This window comes from Bos indicus x Bos taurus, chromosome 3, assembly GCF_003369695.1.
Source record: "Bos indicus x Bos taurus breed Angus x Brahman F1 hybrid chromosome 3, Bos_hybrid_MaternalHap_v2.0, whole genome shotgun sequence".
Taxonomy (NCBI): domain Eukaryota; kingdom Metazoa; phylum Chordata; class Mammalia; order Artiodactyla; family Bovidae; genus Bos; species Bos indicus x Bos taurus.
The window spans coordinates 65381455-65400550 of NC_040078.1; positions in this window are offsets into that span (position 1 = coordinate 65381455).

A 19096-nucleotide genomic window follows, 5' to 3' on the forward strand; every position below is an offset into this window, starting at 1 on the left:
TAGGCAAAGTATTGACATTCAGCAAATGTGTATTAAATACAAATTTGTTGTATGTTGCAAAGTTTGGCTAATTCTAAAGAGTAGTCAGTGATTATGTAGAGAAAGAAAAGGTTGTTTCTCAAATCTTATCCACAAAGTAAAAAAAAAAAAAAAAAAAGAAAGAAAGAAAAGTACATATAAGGGAAAATTTTGTTCCAAAAATCTATGATGGTGCTCTTTGCCCACTCAGAACTAAAGAAGTGAAAACAGAAGATTGGAAGAATACAAACGTAAAGAATTTTAACAGCAAAGACATATTAAGTTTAATTGTTCTCAAAAAATTTTTAAATAGACTTATTTTATTGAAGCCAGATATTTTGAAAGGTTACCAAAAATATTATGTGACCATCACCAGTGGCTTAGTGGGTAAAGAATCTGCCTGCAGTGCAGGAGAAGAAGAAACCTGGTTTTGTTCCCTGAGTCGGGAAGAGCCCCTGGAGATGGGAATGGCTATCCACTCCAGTATCCTTGCCTGGAAAATTCCAAGGACAGAGGAGCCTGGTAGGCTACAGTACATTGTGTCACAAAGAGTTAGACACAATTGAGCGACTAACACACACACCTACTAAAAAGGGTATAGACTATTATACCAGTTGAAAAGTGTATTTGTATGATTGCTTACATTTCTCTATCAAAATATTTACTTTAATCTTCTTTCTAAAACTGTCAACCCAACTTTTCATAAGTTTACTAAATTGTATATTGAACAAAGACTATGCACTTTTTAAGGGGGGGTTGTTTCCTGTTTTCAATCTTAACTAGGATTATAAACATATTATCAGACAAGAATCACACACAGATGCAGCATCACCCTCTGATGGACCTCTGCCTCTACTCAATAATAGCATAAAAAAGATATCAGTATAACCCCAAAGCACCAATATGATTCTCCCCACAAAACTTGACAAAAGATCCTCAGGAACTTGCATATTCTAGAATAGAAAAATACCTATAAATGTGTATCGTCCCAATTTTATCACTAAAAATTATTTTATTTACTTGTTGATATTATGAACTATGGACACATCTGTTTAGAATGCAAATCATTGGTTTTCATTATCATATATACTTAATACATACTCTGGTGAATAAGCAAGTGAATTAATAAATTCATCATAGAAAGAACAGTAATTTTAGTAAAAATTAATATTTTAGGTCTTTATAAACACTACTAAACTAGCACATAGCCATAAAAGATTGCATCATTGTTGCAAACAAGTATAATGAGTTTTAGACATTTATCATCTCTTAAATTATAAGTATAAAAAGCAAGTTTTCAGTTTCACATTAAGGTGTTTGGAAGACACCCTACATGGGTCCTAACAACAAGAAAAAAAACTGAAAAATCAACAAATCTTTTTGGATTTGTAAGGCAAGGGAACACAAAGCACATTGCTGCACCCAAAACTGGAGACAGAGAGAGAGGTGCAGCTTACCTGAGCAGACACTCAAGAATAGAGGCTGCCATGGGAACCAGGGCTCAGCCATAAAACATGAACTGTAATTGACAGACTGCTGGAGGTTCAGTGTAAAAAAACTCTATAGGAGTTAAAAACTTCAGAGAGCTCGCTCATGGAGATTCCCACAGTACAGTAAGATTTATCTTCAGGAGCTTGACCACATTACCACAGTAGATACAGGAGAAAAATCCCCTGAAGCTTTTGGCGGAGCGGCAGGTAAAGGATCCATTGTGAAATACAACAGAGCATTTTGACTTTTTTTTTTTTTTTTAACAAGGCCTGCCCTCAAGAGAAACTAAATAACTAGAACCTAAACTGCTGGATGAGCTTCCCAGGTGGCCCTAGTGGTAAAGAACCTGTTTGCCAATGCAAGATTCACAGGAGACACGGGTTTTATCCCTGGATCAGGAAGATCCCCTGGAGGAGGACATGGCAACCCACTCCAGTATTCTCGCCTGGAGAATCCAATGGACAGAGGAGCCTGGTGGGCTACAGTCCATGGGGTCGTGGAGAATTGGACCTGACTGACTGACTTAGCATGCACACAACCTGCAGGGTATTATCAGAACCTAACTGAACTGGGGAAGTAAAATACCCACTCTAGCTGACTATAGAAATCCTGCCACATTTACGGGAGGGAAAAATCTGAGAAATACTTGTAACGTTTGCAGTTCAGAGGCAAAAGCTCACTAAAAGCCTGAAACATAATCATAAGACTACAAAGTGCTCCCTTCCACTCTCACTGCCACACTACTAAAGGTCTGTTTATAGCAGTTCCTTTTACCCACCACATCATGTATGACTATCAAGAAAAAAATTACAATACATACCAAAAGGCAAAAAGATGTAATCTGAAGAAGCAGAGAAAGCATCAGAACCACACAGGTAAAGATACTGGAATTATCAGATGAAGAATTTAAGAGAACTGTGATTAATATGTGAAGAGTGTCAATATATCATGAGAGAGTATTGCATTGCATTTGCTAGCCCAGGAAAAGTTCAAAATTCAAAATTTAGAGTACAGTTTCTACTGAATGCATATTGCTTTCACAGTACTATAAAGTTGAAATTTTGTAAGTCAAACCAAGTAAGTCAGGGTTTGTAAATGAAGATGAGAGAAAGGTAATTTAAATGTGAAATAAGAAAACATGTAAAATGTGTAACATGACCTTATGTTGAGAAAAATAAGTAGTCTGCTGTCATTAGAATGTAGATTATTCATAGGCAAAGGGATAATAGAAAACAGAACTGCCTCCAAGAGATAGAGAAAAAAAGCACACATAGTATATAAAGTATGTATGCTAGAAAACTAGGAAAGTACTGGAGTTTCAGCTTTAGCATCATTCCTTCCAAAGGAATCCCAGGGATGATCTCCTTCGGAATGGACTGGTTGGATCTCCTTGAAGTCCAAGGGACTCTCAAGAGCCTTCTCCAACACCACAGTTCAAAAGCATCAATTCTTTGGCACTCAGCTTTCTTCACAGTCCAACTCTCACATCCATGCATGACCACTGGAAAAACCATAGCCTTGACTAGATGAACCTTTGTTGGCAAAGTAATGTCTCTGCTTTTGAATATGCTATCTAGGTTGGTCATAACTTTCCTTCCAAGGAGTAAGCGTCTTTTAATTTAATGGCTGCAGTCACCATCTGCAGTGATTTTGGAGCCCAAAAAAATAAAGTCGGACACTGTTTCCACTGTTTTCCCATCTATTTTCCATGAAGTGATGGGACCAGATGCCATGATCTTCATTTTCTGTATATTGAGTTTTAAGCCAACTTTTTCACTCTCCTCTTTCACCTTCATCAAGAGGCTTTTTAGTTCCTCTTCACTTTCTGCCAATAAGGGTGGTGTCATCTGCATATCTGAGGTTATTGATATTTCTCCTGGCAATCTTGATTCCAGCTTGTGTTTCTTCCAGTCCAGCGTTTCTCATGATGTACTCTGTATATAAGTTAAATAAGCAGGGTGACAATATACAGCCTTGACGTACTCCTTTTCCTATTTGGAACCAGTCTGTTGTTCTATGTCCAGTTCTAACTGTTGCTTCCTGACCTCCATACAAATTTCTCAAGAGGCAGGTCAGGTGGTCTGGTATACCCATCTCTTTCAGAATTTTCCACAGTTTCTCAAATTAAATTATATGTTATCTCAGTTACAGTTGTGATTCTTTTTGCAGGTGAACATAAGTGTTTAAAGTTTAGCCAGAAAAACTGTACATTTGTAATATTATTTATAATAATAACATTCTTAACACAATTTATGAAGGAAGAATCAATAAATATAAAAATAAAGAGTTTCCCACCCCAATATAAAAGCACCATAAATTTAAAATAATATACTTATTATATTTAATAAAGAATCAAAAAATATATCAATAGGCCAGGATATTAATAGCACACAAATAATGATTGTATATACAATAATTTATTATATTGCAATTCTACTCTAATATAGTCTCTTGTCTTAGAGTTTTTGTGTTTTGTCTCACCACATGTAATCATACTCAGTGTCTCTCATACTCGTGTCTCTGCTCAAATGTCATTTTTTTTTCCCCAATGGGGTCTTTCCTGACCAACTAGTTTACTATGAGAGCACCCATGTCCTCAAACCTTCACCTATTTATTGTTCTTTTCTCATAGTATTTCCCCTAATCTAGCATATTTCAATTCTTATTCAATTGTGTTGCTTGTTTATTTATATTTGCTTTTCCATTAAGCCTCATGAGGGCAGAGATTTTTGACTGCTTTGTCTCCAGCAGTTAGAATAGTATCACAGTAAAGTAGATAATAAATATTGGTGAAATTGGGGAATAAATGATTCTCTTTTTTAAAAGTTATTTTAATGGATGCAGTTTAAAAAATTGTGTTTCATTCAAATTTTCTTCTATAATCCTGTGCTCAAATTGGCAACAAAATTAATTAAGGTGATGAGAAAAATAATGTTTTGACAAAAATTGTTAGAGACGAAGTGCATTTACTGTAACTTTCATCCTCAATGTTTTGTCAAATTTTTGAAAAACTTTTTAAATGTATATTAGAAGTAATTAAATGTTTATGTGTAGTTATAAAATTTAAAATAAATTTGCGTTTTAATCTATCATGCAGTGTTTTCATTTATATGCATATTTTATCTTATATATGTATATACTGACACTTATATCTTCACCTTGGCTTAACACGTTTATATTTAATATTCTATAGCTAGGACAAAGCATATTCAGGCTTTAGAAATATTTTTGGTCTTGAGAACTTGAAATCTGCAGTATGAGAATTAAATCTTGTTATATATTTATGAAATTTAACTTAGAAAAACATTTGGGGTTATATAAAATATTGACTAATTGCAAATGCTTCAAAGTTGGGAGAGATCACAAGTAAGACATTGTACTCCTAAGAAAATTTGATAGGCTAAGACAGTGAGTTGAACCTAGTAAGACAAAAATGAAAGAAAACAAACATCAATTTCTGATGTTCAGGCTAGTAAAAAAAAAATCGACAAGTGTGAGATTAGGAACTGAAGCTTAGCAAAAATCTGAAAACGTGGATTTAAGAGACAACAAATTAAAGAGAAGTATTATATTTCTGCAAAAAAAAAAGACAAATTACTTTTCAAGTATATTAATAAAAGAGTTAGAGTGAAATGAGGATGGTGTTCTGCTCTGTGCTTTCCACTGCCTATCTGTAGCATTTTTTAAGTCCTTGGAACATAGATAGAGCCAACTGAAATGTACTTAGAGATGAGCCTTTGATCTCTGAAAAATGTGGAAAGGATTTCAAAGTGAGGCTCCCTCTCTCCTGCGTGAACATAAATTTGTAAACCTCAATAGAGTCCCCTTCTCAGTAAAGGTATGTGCAGTAAAAATAGCCTCCTGTCTGTAGCCAGGAGAAAGGAACAAATGGGAAAGTAACCAGAGCAATAGCAGTAACAGCCTACTCTGAGAATTACAGTTATAGGCTCAACTTCAGGTGTGTCTATTTATTGCAGCAATCAGAGGAAGACTGAAGTCTGAGAAACTCCAAGACAAGATACTCAATTAAAAATAAGCCTAAGAGAAGCACAAGATAAAGAATACACAGAAGAAATATCAAAAAAAGATCTTCATGACCCAAATGATCATGATGGTGTTATTACTCACCTAGAGCCAAATATCCTGGAATGTGAAGTCAAGTAGGCTTAGGAAGCATCACTATGAACAAAGCTAGTTGAGATGATGGAATTCCAGTTGAGCTATTTCAAATTCTAAAAGATGATGCTATGAGAGTGCTGCACTCAACATGCCAGCAAATTTGGAAAACTCAGCAGTGGCCACAGGACTGGAAAAGGTCAGTTTTCATTCCAATCCCTAAGAAAGGCAATACCAAAGAATGCTCAAACTACCACACAATTGCACTCATCTCACATGCTAGCAAAGTAATGCTCAAAATTCTTCAAGCCAGGCTCCAACAGTGTGTGAACCATGAACTTCCAGATGTTTAAGCTGGATGTAGAAAAGGCAGAGGAACCAGAGATCAAATTGCCAACATCCGCTGGATCATCGAAAAAGCATGAAAGTTCCAGAAAAACATCTATTTCTGCTTTATTGACTATGCCAAAGCCTTTGACTGTGTGGATCACAACAAACTGTGGAAAATTCTGAAAGAGATAGAAATACCAGATCACCTGACCTGCCTCCTGAGAAATCGCTAGGCAGGTCAAGAAGTAACAGTTAGAACTGGACATGAAACAACAGACTGGTTCCCAATCGGGAAAGGAGTACCTCAAGGCTTTATATTGTCACCCTCTTATTTTATTTATATGCAGAGTGCATCATGAGAAATGCTGGACTGGATGAAGCACAAACTGGAATCAAGATTGCTGGGAGAAATATCAATAACCTCAGATATGCAGATGATAGCAACCTTATGGCAGAAAACAAAGAAGAACTAAAGAGACTCTTGATGAAAATGAAAGAGGAGAGTGAAAAAGTTGGCATAAAACTCAATATACAGAAAACTAAGATCTTGGCATCTGGTCCCATCACTTCATGGCAAATAGATGAGGAAACAATGAAAACAGTGATGGACTTTTATTTTTGGGGCTCCAAAATCAGTGCAGATGGTGACTGCAGCCATGAAATTAAGACGCTTGTTCCTTGGGAGAAAAGTTATGACCAATCTATGCAGCATGTTAAAAAGCAGAGACATTACTTTGCCATCAAAGGTCCCTTTAGTCAAAGCTATGGGTTTTCCAGTAGTCATGTATGGATGTGAGCGTTAGATTATAAAGAAAACTGAGTGCCAAAGAACTGATGCTTTTGAACTGTGGTGTTGGAAACGACTCTTTAGAGTCTCTTGGATATCAGGAGATCCAACCAGTCCATCCTAAAAGAAATCAGTCTTGAATATTCATTCGAAGGTCTGATGCCGAAGCTGAAATTCCAATACTTTGGCCACCTGATGGGAAAAACTGACTCATTTGAAAAGACCCTGATGCTGGGAAAGATTGAAGGCAGGAGGAGAAGCGGATGACAGAGAATGGGATGGTTGGATGACGTCACCAATGGATAACATGAGTTTGAGTAAGCTCCAGGAATTTGTGATGGACAGGGAAGCCTGGCGTGCTGCAGTCCATGGGGTTGCAAAGAGTCAAACCTGAGTGAGTGACTAAACTGAGCTGGTGCTGGACTGAAACAAACACTATTCCACTCAGGAAAGAAGACTCATTTTAAGCTTCCTGAACTATGTATAGATTAAACTCTGTTAAATATAGGTTCACAATAGAAACAAAACTATCAAACACACAAGGAAGTGAACCATCATAAGTGAAAAAATTACTAGGAAAACAAAAACTAAGAATTAAATTTAGATCTTATTTGAAGGGCTTCAGATGTTAGAATCATCTAACACCAAATATAAAGCATATATTAAAAACATTCAAAGAAATAAATAACGGCTCTAAAACATGAACATGGAATCAAAGAATATTGAAAATGCTCAAGAAGATTTGAAAAAAAAAAAAAACGAAACTACTGGACATGAAATAGATAATCATTGGCATTAAAAGGCATAGCTAACTGAGGAAACGATGACTAGAGAATGTAGCTGAAGAAATCATTAACAGTGTAGTCAACTGAATTAATTTGATGGAAAATATGCAAAAGATTAAGACAAGTAGCTGGTAGAAGGGAATTGAAAGGTACTATCTTTATAATCACAGAATGAAAGAAGGAAGAGTGGAGGAAAGGCAATGTTCAAAAGTGAGTGTTATGCTAAGTCACTTCAGTTGTGTCCGACTCTCTGCGACCCCATAGACGGCAGCCCACCAGGCTCCCCCGTCCCTGGGATTCTCCAGGCAAGAATACTGGAGTGGGCTGCCATTTCCTTCTCCAATGCATGAAAGTGAAAAGTGAAAGTGAAGTCGCTCAGTCGTGTCCGACTCTTAGCGACCCCATGGATTGCAGCCTAACAGGCTCCTCCATCCATGGGATTTTCTAAGCAAGAGTACTGGAGTGGGGTGCCATTGCCTAAGAAATCAATTCTCAATTTTGAGAATGATAGTGAGTTCTAAGTAGGTTAAATAAAGAACAAATTCAGATATATAGATATTGTAAAATTTCAGAAATGCCCCTGACCTCTACCACAAAATATCTAAAGCCCTCTGAAAGCAAAATCTAAGAAAAGCAATTACACAGCAGAATTCCAAAAGCAGTAACTTAAGTAACCAAAAAGCATTAGGGTAATGTCTCCACAGTCAGTCAGCCAGTCAGTTCAGTTGCTCAGTTGTATCCAGCTCTTTGCGATCCCATGGAATGCAGCATGCCAGGCCTCCCTGTCCTTCACCATCTCCTGGAGTCTGCTCAAACTCATGTCCATTGCATCAGTGATGCCATCGAACCATCATATCCTCTGTCTCCCCCTTCTCCTCCTGTTCTTAATTTTTTCTAGCATCAGGGTCTTTCCCAATGACTCAGGTCTTCACATCAGGTGGCCAAAGTATTGGAGCTTCAGTTTCAGCATCAGTTCTTCAAAAGAACATACATGGTTGATTACCTTTAGAACTGACTGGTTTGATCTCCTTACCAAGGGACTCTCAAGAGTCTTCTCCAGCACTACAGTTTGAAAGCATCAATTTTTCAGTGCTCAGCCTTTTTTATGGTCCAACTTTCACATCCTTATGTGTGGCTGGAAAAACCGTAGCTTTGACTATATGGACCTTTGTCAGCGAAGTGATGTCTCTGCTTTTTAATCCTGGTAAAGATATGTAAATCCAGGTATAGCAGCTTGGGATTGAAATTTTTTACTTAATGATACATCATTGTTTTTTACTTATGCATATTATGTTCATACTATGTGGGTTCCTATTTTCTGACCAGAAGAGGTACATATCATTACGGCTCAGTCCTTCAAAGCATGACATTGTGTTTCCATCTGTGAATCATGGTCTGTGTTAGATTTCATGCATGTGTGGAAGGAAGTTTATACTGTCAAATACAGTATAAACTTTATCTTTATCTCAATATATTGGCTACAATTTGTCCTAAGCATATACCTCTAAGATTTTGCTTTCTAAAATATGTATTTTAAATATTTTTATTATTTGTCTTTAATTTCACTTTAAATAATTATAAGATCATCAAAAATATACATAATGTGTAAATATAACAAGATAAAATAAATATCATCCAAACTTATATCACATAAACCCAACAACAGATTTTTTTAAATAATTTCTTTCTTTCTATATCTCCTTTTCATTCTCAACATGGATTTTTTAACATGGATTATATTTTTAGTGGCTTCCCTGATGGCTCAGCAGTAAAGAATCTGCCTGCCAATGCAGGAGATACAGGTTCCATTCCTGGAGAAGGAAGATCCCCTGGAGAAGGAAATGTCAGTCCACTCCAGTATTCTTGCCTGCATAACCCCATGGACAGAGGAGACTGGCAGGCTACAGTCCATGGTGTCACAAAAAATTGGACACGACTTAGTAACTAAACAACAACAAATGCTATACAACTCAAATTCTGGTTATTGAGGAAAATTAGCAGCCTACTGACATTTTAAAGTACAATCCTGCTCATATCCCACTCAAGACCAATTAAATCAGAATCCCTAGAGGTTGAGGTTAGCCATATTTAATTTTTCAAGAGCTCCTTCATTGATTGTAACATGCAACCAGGTTTGAAAACTATTGGCATAATGTATAAGCATTGTCCATATTATTAAATAATTTTATAGAGATTATTTTAAATGAATGCTTACATAACACAGACATACAGAAACATAAACATCCTCATAGTGTTGACTATTTAGGCTACTTTTAAGTATATGTTTGTTTACATATGGATAGATCCAAATAGATGTAAAAACCCAATCTTCCTAGATATTATTACTAGAAGGTAGAGATGTGTTGGTCTTTTGAGTAGAATTGAATTATAAAATGAATCTGATACCCTGTGGTGACATATTTTTTTTTTTTTAGCTTTTTTGGTCATTGATTAACCATCAATAGCTGGGATCTATAAAAACAGGGAGAAGCATCAAAATTCACAATTTTTCTAAGAATCTAAAATCAATTAATTATAACTCTAAGAAGCTTCTAGTATATGTTTTATGTTTATTGTTTTTGTGCATGCATATAGAAATACATATGTAAATAGAAATAAATTTAATTGTGTAATGGTTTTTTGGAGGTGTTTGGAAAATTTTTATAACTTTTAGTCCTTGAGAATTGTTGTGAAGACTACAAACTCCACACAATTTATGGAAAAATAATTTATTTTAAGAAATAGAGAAAAATCACATTGTATTTGATCAGAGGGGTTGTGATGAAGAGAGGTAGTTTGTCAAAATCCAATTCAGACATCCCTATGGAAAATTAAGACAGTTGGGATTAGATAGTATCCACTTATCCAATTTCTGCCTCACTGCCTCACTTTTTTATTTGAATTAATCTGGGTAATGAACACCCAAACCAAATTATTGTGGGTTGATTACCCATGAAAAGTGGGTTAATTGTTTAATATCCATGGGTGCAAGTGGGTATAGGTATTTTAATATACATAAACTTCTAATTGGCATATTTAATAGTAGCATAAAATACATATAGAATGAAATCAACAATACTGTTTCACATTAAAAGTTGATTGACCTTCTTGTGCATAATTTAATTGTCTATCAAATTGGTTACTAAATACTGGAAAAAATAGTCATCTATTATAATTGTTCATGTTTAAAAAACAAGGATAAATGAGTGTTTTCTGAGTACTAAACAAATCTTAATTTTGAGATAATATTGGAAGAAAAGTGATAGTTAATGTCACTTGTAATCAAAGGAAAATGTAACACATGGTTGTTTTCATTATCAGCTCAGCTTACTATCAGACTTGGGTATACTCAGATGCAACCATCCACATTTCTATGCAGTTTAAGGTTAAATCTACATAAAAGTATTCAATTTCTAAGGAAGAGGTTGCATCTAATTGGATGATGCTAGCATTTACATCCTCTGAGCAAGAAAAATTGACCCAATCAAGAAACACCAACTATAGCCATTTTTTCTAATTTACCCTCAAAGGTCATTAAGGGGAAGACCTTATTAGAATATAGCTGCCAGAGTCATTATCTTTCATTGTCAGTAAAGGTGCAAAGATCTCAAGGAAAAATGCTGGCACTCAGCTCTCCTCTCATGGCAGAAGCAATGGACCCAATTAAAAAATCCTGTGAGTGGATCCATTACAGTGTGCCCTTTCATGAGACAAAAACAACAACAATGGAACCCAAGGGAATAACAAAATAACAACAACAACCAAAAAGGATGGGAGAATAAGGGTGAGCATGCTGTATCAGCAGGGAAACTCCAAATATGGGCCAAAGGTTATCATCAAGTTCACAAAGCTAACAATGAAGCCAACCAAAAGGCTTTACTTGATTGTCAAATCATCACTAATTTACTATTTTTTTCTCTTGTTTCATTTTCCTCTTTTCTTCAAATTATACATCAGCTGATTCCTTTTGCTTCTTATGGAGAACCAGCTTGACATTGCTTTTCATTCTCCTAAGAGATGAATAAGAAATGATATATTTTTATTTAGCATTCATTTTAGGACGCAAGTCCTGGTGATGACTGAGAGCCATCATTTTGGCATAGCTCTGGTAAAATTTTTTTAGCTAAATGTTATTGAAAATTAGCAATATCACAGAAACTTTGATAAGTCCTGGTTTGGGTGAAAACCAGAGAGAATCTCCCTGTTGTTCTTGGGGTACCTATTCCCGTCTCTCACGGATTAACTTTGTCTCATGATTCAGCAGCTTGAAGATGATTCTTGGTCCTGCAGCCCACGGGGACCTAATTACAGCTTATTTGCCATTTCCCCTTCCTTCTCTTATTTCCAGTACATAAAGGCTCAGAGTTCACAGCCATGTCACTTTTCTAGACTATTCCTTGGAGACAGCCAGGCTGAGAACCCTTCACCACTGGTCCCGAAGCCAGGTCAGATACAATAAGAGCAATAAATACTTACAAATGCAGACACTTAAAAGGAGCCAGAGACTTTGAAGAGGATGAAAGAGACGGTCATTGGGGAGCTGCAGTTAAACTTAACCTAGAAAAATAGAAAAACAATACATCAGAAATAAGCAAGAGTAGGCTGACTGTGCTTGGGATTTCAGAAGCCTTACCCAAGGCAGCCCATGGTCAGAGGAGGCTCGGGCCACTCAGCTCTGCTCCTCTGCTTCTCCATGCATACTAGCCAGATGACACTCCTCCTACACCACAAGATGTATTCCCGATTGTACATATTAACTTTGATGCTTGCCTAGAGCCACAATTTCTCATTCTCTGTCAACCAGTGTGGTTAATTATGTACTGTAATATTTAAATTACAATTCTGATTATTTTGGAAAGATAATTAGTCTAAGGAAAAAGGAGACCAAGTCTCAATGAAAGTTGTTTGGAAGGTTCTGGTTATAGCAGGAAGACAATATAGTCTCCCAGAAGTGAGAATCATCTGTGGCACAGCTGGGCCGTGGGGAGACAACTATGAACTCTTTGGAACCATGTGTTCATATTAATTAAGGAGGGCCCATCTGGTTCAGAAAAAAAGAGAAAATATGATCAAATTTATTAGATGACATGTCAAACTTTGAGTTACAGGTGTACTTCCTAAATAAATTCACACCCTGTATATTTTTCATCTGTTTGTTTCAGAACTTACTTCTCTTTTGCCCAAAACATAAGAAGGACTTCTTGCCTTGTTCATGTCCTTTGTTACCAGAATTTTAAATGCATTTGATACAAAGTCTGATTGTTAGTATACAGGCATTTCATTGGTTCAGTCTCTTATGCTATCACTTCCAAATTATTACAGTTACAGTTCAGTCGCTCAGTCATGTTCAACTCTTTGCGACCCCCTGAACAGCAGCACGCCAGGCCTCCCTGTCCATCACCAACTACCTAAACCCGTGTCCATTGAGTCGGTGATGCCATCCAGCCATCTCATCCTCTGTCGTCCCCTTCTCCTCCTGCCCTCAATCATTCCCAGCATCAGGGTCTTTTCAAATGAGTCAGCTCTTCACATCAGGTGGTCAAAGTATTGGAGTTTCAGCTTCAGCATCAGTCCTTCCAATGAACATCCAGGACTGATCTTCTTTAGGATGGACTGTTTGGATCTCCTTGCAGTCCAAGGGAATCTCAAGAGTCTTCTCCAACACCACAGTTCAAAAGCATCAATTCATCGGCCAAATTATTGTATAGTATTAAATGATGCAGAGTATTGTAGATTCTTGTCCTTTTTTCCCCCAATAATGGAACTATTCATGTCAATTTAACACATGCGTTCATGTAATTATTGGACCTATTAGTAGATGAATTTGTGCCAAGTAGGGAGTAAATATTCAATTAAAATAAGTTAGAAACTTATTTTCTAAGTTAGAAACACTCTAAATGTGTTTCTCTGGCAATATCAAAGACATATTTGACAGGAGGCAGTAACACTTTTATTTTAAAATCTGTTTCTACTAATTTTTTATACACATTTCTAAAGTCAAGTACACATAATCAATAAAGTCATATATTCAAATAATCCTCAAGAGCTAAAGTACACTCTAGGGAGCAACTGTCCCATATACTATTCATTATTCTTTTTGCTTTTTCTCCTCCCTTCCTTCCTCTTCCAAACCTCTCTTCCTTTTCTCCCTTCTTCCCTTCCTTCCTTTTTCTGTGAACATTTGAGCCCTTTCTGTGTGGAGTGCAAGTTTAGGCACTAGGGAATCAAACAAACAGAAAAGACATAGTAGCAGAAAGAGAAACAAGATATTGTGCTTTTCCCCAATGTAATAAATATTATATCTGCTATGCTAAAATTTATTTTATTGAAAACAATTCAGTAATTTATTCTAGGGTCAGTGCTTCAGGGTAGCTGGACAAAGGCCAAATTACCAAGAGACACTGAGTACCAAACCGGAAAAGTGGTCTCCAATTTTTATTATCATATGAAATGAACTATATTTTCTGAACATTAATAAAGCATTTTAAAGCATTAATAGTAGCATAACAAAATGGATAAAAGTCTTTGGTGTCACACATACTTGGTTCTTAATAGCAAGGTCAACCGGAGAAGGCAATGGCACCCCACTCCAGTACTCTTGCCTAGAAAATCCCATGGACGGAGGAGCCTGGTGGGCTGCAGTCCATGGGGTCGCTAAGAGTCGGACATGACTGAGCGACTTCACTTTCACTTTTCACTTTCAGGCATTGGAGAAGGAAATGGCAACCCACTCCAGTGTTCTTGCCTGAGAATCCCAGGGACGGGGAAGCCTGGTGGGCTGACGTCTATGGGGTCACACAAAATCAGACACGACTGAAGTGACTTAGCAGCAGCAGCAGCAAAGTCAACACTTAATATTGGTGTGATTTTGCATAAGATACTTAATTGGTCTAAGTGTCAGATTTCCTTATTAATAAATGGGATACAGCTGCTTTGATCTAAGGATTAAACAATGCAATTTATGTGTGCTCCCAGTTAGGCCTGGCTATTATAATTAATAACCATAATATTATTTCTGTTATAATTTTTATTTCAAAATTTAAATTCATTCTGCTTGTTCAAAATCACCATCAGACAATTTTGTAATGTATAGATAACTACCCAATTGTGGTTTTCCCAACAGGAATCCAATCCAGTATGATTTAAGAGAAATAGACCCATATGTTCTCTTAGTTCTAAAAAGGACACTCCAGATTTCTTTGAAAGCAAAATTTGGAAATACAATGATGCCTTTAATGGTTACATAGACTCACGACTTAAATCAATACTAATGCAAAGAAAAAGGGACTTGTGAATAGACACGGGAATGTAATCTTTACATCCCATTGATTATAAGTGAATGCACAAAAAGCAAAAGAAATGGATGGCTCTTTAAAAGTGTCTAGGTTAGCTTCTACCTAACCAATCAGGGATAATCCTTTGCTCTACTGACCTCTGTAAAATGGTTTGCCAGGGAAAACTCAACTCCCCAGACAATGCTGTCCGTTGTTTAGAGAAGGTAATAACCAGGAAAGTCAGAAGAAAATAGGGAAAAAATAACAAGCTTTTCACGACTTTCACAAAAGAGGATCCAATCAAATCTCTCAGTAATAAAATAAATTGTATCAAAAGAATTTACAGCAATATGCAGAATAACATCTTTATTGTTAAATGACCTCATGAAAATATTCTAATGCCCAATGGGCATTACTCTAGTTACCCTCACTGGAGTTATTATGGTGACCAGATAGTACTATGTACTAACCTGATTATTCTTACCCTAAATATCTTGTTTCCTGTTAGTAATTCAATTCCAATTCCCACACTAAAATGCCAATCTTGCATAGAAAGTTAATTCCTTGAGATCTTAAAACACTTTCCGAAAAGACAACATAGTTTCCAACAGCTGGAATCTATACATTCTATGTTTATAAATTGTGTAGTTCGTTCTTACAACTCTTCTAAAAAGGAAGCCATAAGATGGACTAAAAAAAAAAAAAAAAACTCAACTCTAACATTTTTCTTCAATGAGCACATGCAAGAAATCAGTGAAAAACAATTCAGATTACAGAAGTCTCATTGCATAGACCACAAGTAGGTATAGGAAAGGATACATCTTAGGTTGCCTCCTCTGACAATGTAAAGCCTAGAAATGTCAGCTGCCATATGAAAGAAAACAGACTGTCTTCATGTCAAAACCAACAATGCAAAATAATAATAATAATACCACTGTTGCATTCTGGAAAAAAATTAATTGTTATTCATCTGTATAGTGGAGGCATGTAGAATTGCTATCAGCTTCTTGAATGAGAGCATAGCACATCTCGTACATTTTTTCTTGAGTGAGAATTCTAGCTACTAATTTGTAAATTGGATCACTGCCCAGAGAGTTTAGTTCTTTTACATGACTTTGTTCTGGAGCAAGTTAAATAATCTTTCTGCTTTCTTTCTTTTTTTTTTTTTTTGGTAACACAGTTTCAGCTTCTTCCCAAGAGAGTTACTAGATTAAGAAGAATTTGGGGTAACATATTACAAGGAATGTCACAAATATCTCACATTTTTAATTTAGTTTTAATAAGATGCTTAATCTCTGTTGATCATAAATCATTTGAATATTAAAAACACACATTGAAAAATTGAACTACTAAGAATAAGATAGAGTAGATAACTATTACATAGTTTTTACCATTGTGTAAATAAGCCTGAGAGGGGGAAAAAATCCATATTTATTCAATAGCAGCTATTTTTATTTGAAGGGTTAGAATAAATACAATCATTTTGGTACAGAATGTTAAAAACCAATAGAATATTCAAAGGATATTAAGTGAGATTTAGTAACCATAAATTTGATATGTGTCTATGATATAGCTGCTCATCTTCAATAAATAGGTTTTTAATAAGCAGTTGGTATTTATTCAACAAAAGCAACTGTTACAATGAATAAATTAAATGCCTATTTAAGACACTTCATCCAGCATAAAGAGGTAGCACAATTTCCCTGCAGTACCAGAAATGATTGTGTTAATACCGGAGTGAAGCCAGTGCTCTAGGACCACGTTGTCAGTGGCAAGCACGGCATGCTCTGCGCTGCAGCATGACCAGCATTACAGAACAGAGGAGACACAGCCATGAAGAATCAATCCAGGAACTGTGACGAGATCTGCTGGCTGAAATCACTGTGATTCTTAAACATCAACCCAGAGGACACGAAAAAGAGACCAAGTCTCCATTTCTTTGCAATAAGTCTGGAGAAAAAAAGGACTTCTGTGTTAGCTTTGATTTTATGTCTGTGTGCTTTCCAGTTATCAAATACGTCACTCAACCTTGGCAGTGATTTGCCAGCTCACTATTTGGCATGTGTATGCAATTTAGTAATCATGGATACTGCTTCACTCCCCCGAAGCAAGAGATTTCTGAAATTACTATGAGCTCCACTGATATACATGTATTTCCAGTTGGCTTGCCAGGATCATTCATTTTTTCTTATGCAAGTGTTTTTACAGGAGAATCATATATTTTGACCATTTAATGTTATCACTTATTATACTATGGGCTTAAATGATAAAGAAGAATCATATTGGCTACCAAATTTCCCTCCAACCAGTAATACCTACCTTAAATAGATGAAAATATTTTTAGATAGTACCTCACTGGTTGCTAAAGTTTAGATGAATGGATAATCATTATAAACAAAGAGAGTTCTGTTTCTGTTTTTATTTAAACTCTTCATAGCAAGCATCTTATACAACTTGAAATCACTGTCATGTCTGACTTTTGCAACCCCATGGACTATACAGTCTATAGAATTCTCTAGCCAGAATACTGAAGTGGGTAGCCTTTCCCTTCTCTAGGGGATCTTCCCAACCCAGGCATCAAAACCAGGTCTCCCATACTGCAGGTGGATTCTTTACCAGCTGAGCGACAAGGAAAGCCAAATGCAGTTATTAAAATGTTGCTTTCTTCCAGTGAAAAGGAAAGTCATTATAAAGCAAAATGCATTTCTATTTATCATTGTCTTTTCTTACTTCTGACTAGCCACAACATTTTTTTTTTGACAACTTTTCTATATGCAAAATGAGACTGCACTGTAAAGATCCAAGAGAATTATTCTTAAGTAGCTCTAGTTATCTATTATAGGACTTCTTGGTGAAGTAAATCATGGCTTTTCCTTAACTAACCTGCCAGGCCTAAAATTATAAGTTTGTACATAGCCTGGTGTGTTCTTTTATTCATAGTCTTTGAATATAATAAATATATAGATAATATGAAGAAATTCATTTCCAAGTTCCTTAAATTCCAAAATGTAACTCTCAGAAAACTATTTGAATAATTTTTTCTTGAAAATAGGAAAGCAGAGTCTGGGTAAAGAGAGTCACAGTAAACTTTCTGTTAAGGAACCTATTAAGCATGCACATACACACACACACACACACACAGTTGAGAAAAGACAAGGAAGAAAATATTGGAGATGTTGAGTTTCCAATAAATGAAAAAGACTCTTGCTTCTTGGAAGGAGAGTTATGACAAACCCAGACAGTGTATTAAAAAGCGGAAACATCACTTTGCTGACAAAGGTCCATATAGCAATGGTTTTTCAGTAGTCATGCACGGATGTAAGGGTTGGACCATAAAAAAAGGCTGAGTGCCAAAGAAGTGATACTTTCAAACTGTGGTGCTGGAGAAGACTCTTGAGAGTCCCTTAGCAAGCAGATCAAGACAGTCAACACTAAAGGATATCAACCTTGAATATACATTGGAAGGACTGATGGTGAAGCTGAAGTTCTAATATTTCGGCCACCTGATGCGAAGAACCGACTGATTGGAAAAGACTCTGATGCTGGGAAAGATTGAGGGCAAGAGGAGAAGTGGGTGGCAGAGGATGAGACAATTAGATGGCATCATTGAATCAATGGACATGAGTTTGAGCAAACTCCAGGAGATGGTAAAGGACAGGGAAGTCTGTGTGCTGCAGTCCATGGGGTCACAAACAGTCAGATATGACTTAGCCACTGAACAACTACAGTCTCTCTTATGTCACTTTTTGACAATTTGAGAAATCGGGTAAAATATAAAGATGGAGGCTGCAGAAGGCAGAATTCTAAGATACCCCTCAAGATTTCTTGCCTTTCCCTCTGTGAAGTGAAGTGAAAGTCATTCAGTTGTGTCCGACTCTTTGCAACCCCATGGACTATAGAGTCCATGGGGTTCTCTAGGCCAGAATACTGGAGTGGGTAGCCTTTCTCTTCTCCAGGGGATCTTCCCAACCCAGGAATCAAACCCAGGTCTCCAGCATCTTCTCTGGGATGAAATATGATGGATTTTACTCCTGTGATTAGGTTTTATTATATAGCTCAGGAGAAATTATTAGAAAGATTATCTAGGTGGGCATTACATAATCAAATGAGCCCTGTAAAAGCACAGAGTTTTCTCTGGCTGGTCACAGAAAAGAGATTCAAAGTACATGGAGGATTCAATTTGTAACTGCTGACATGAAGATGAAGAGGATCCTATGGTAAGGAAATGTGGGTCAGCTCTAGATGCTGAAAGCAACACCCAGCTGTTCTTTGGAAACAAAGAACTCCATCCTAGC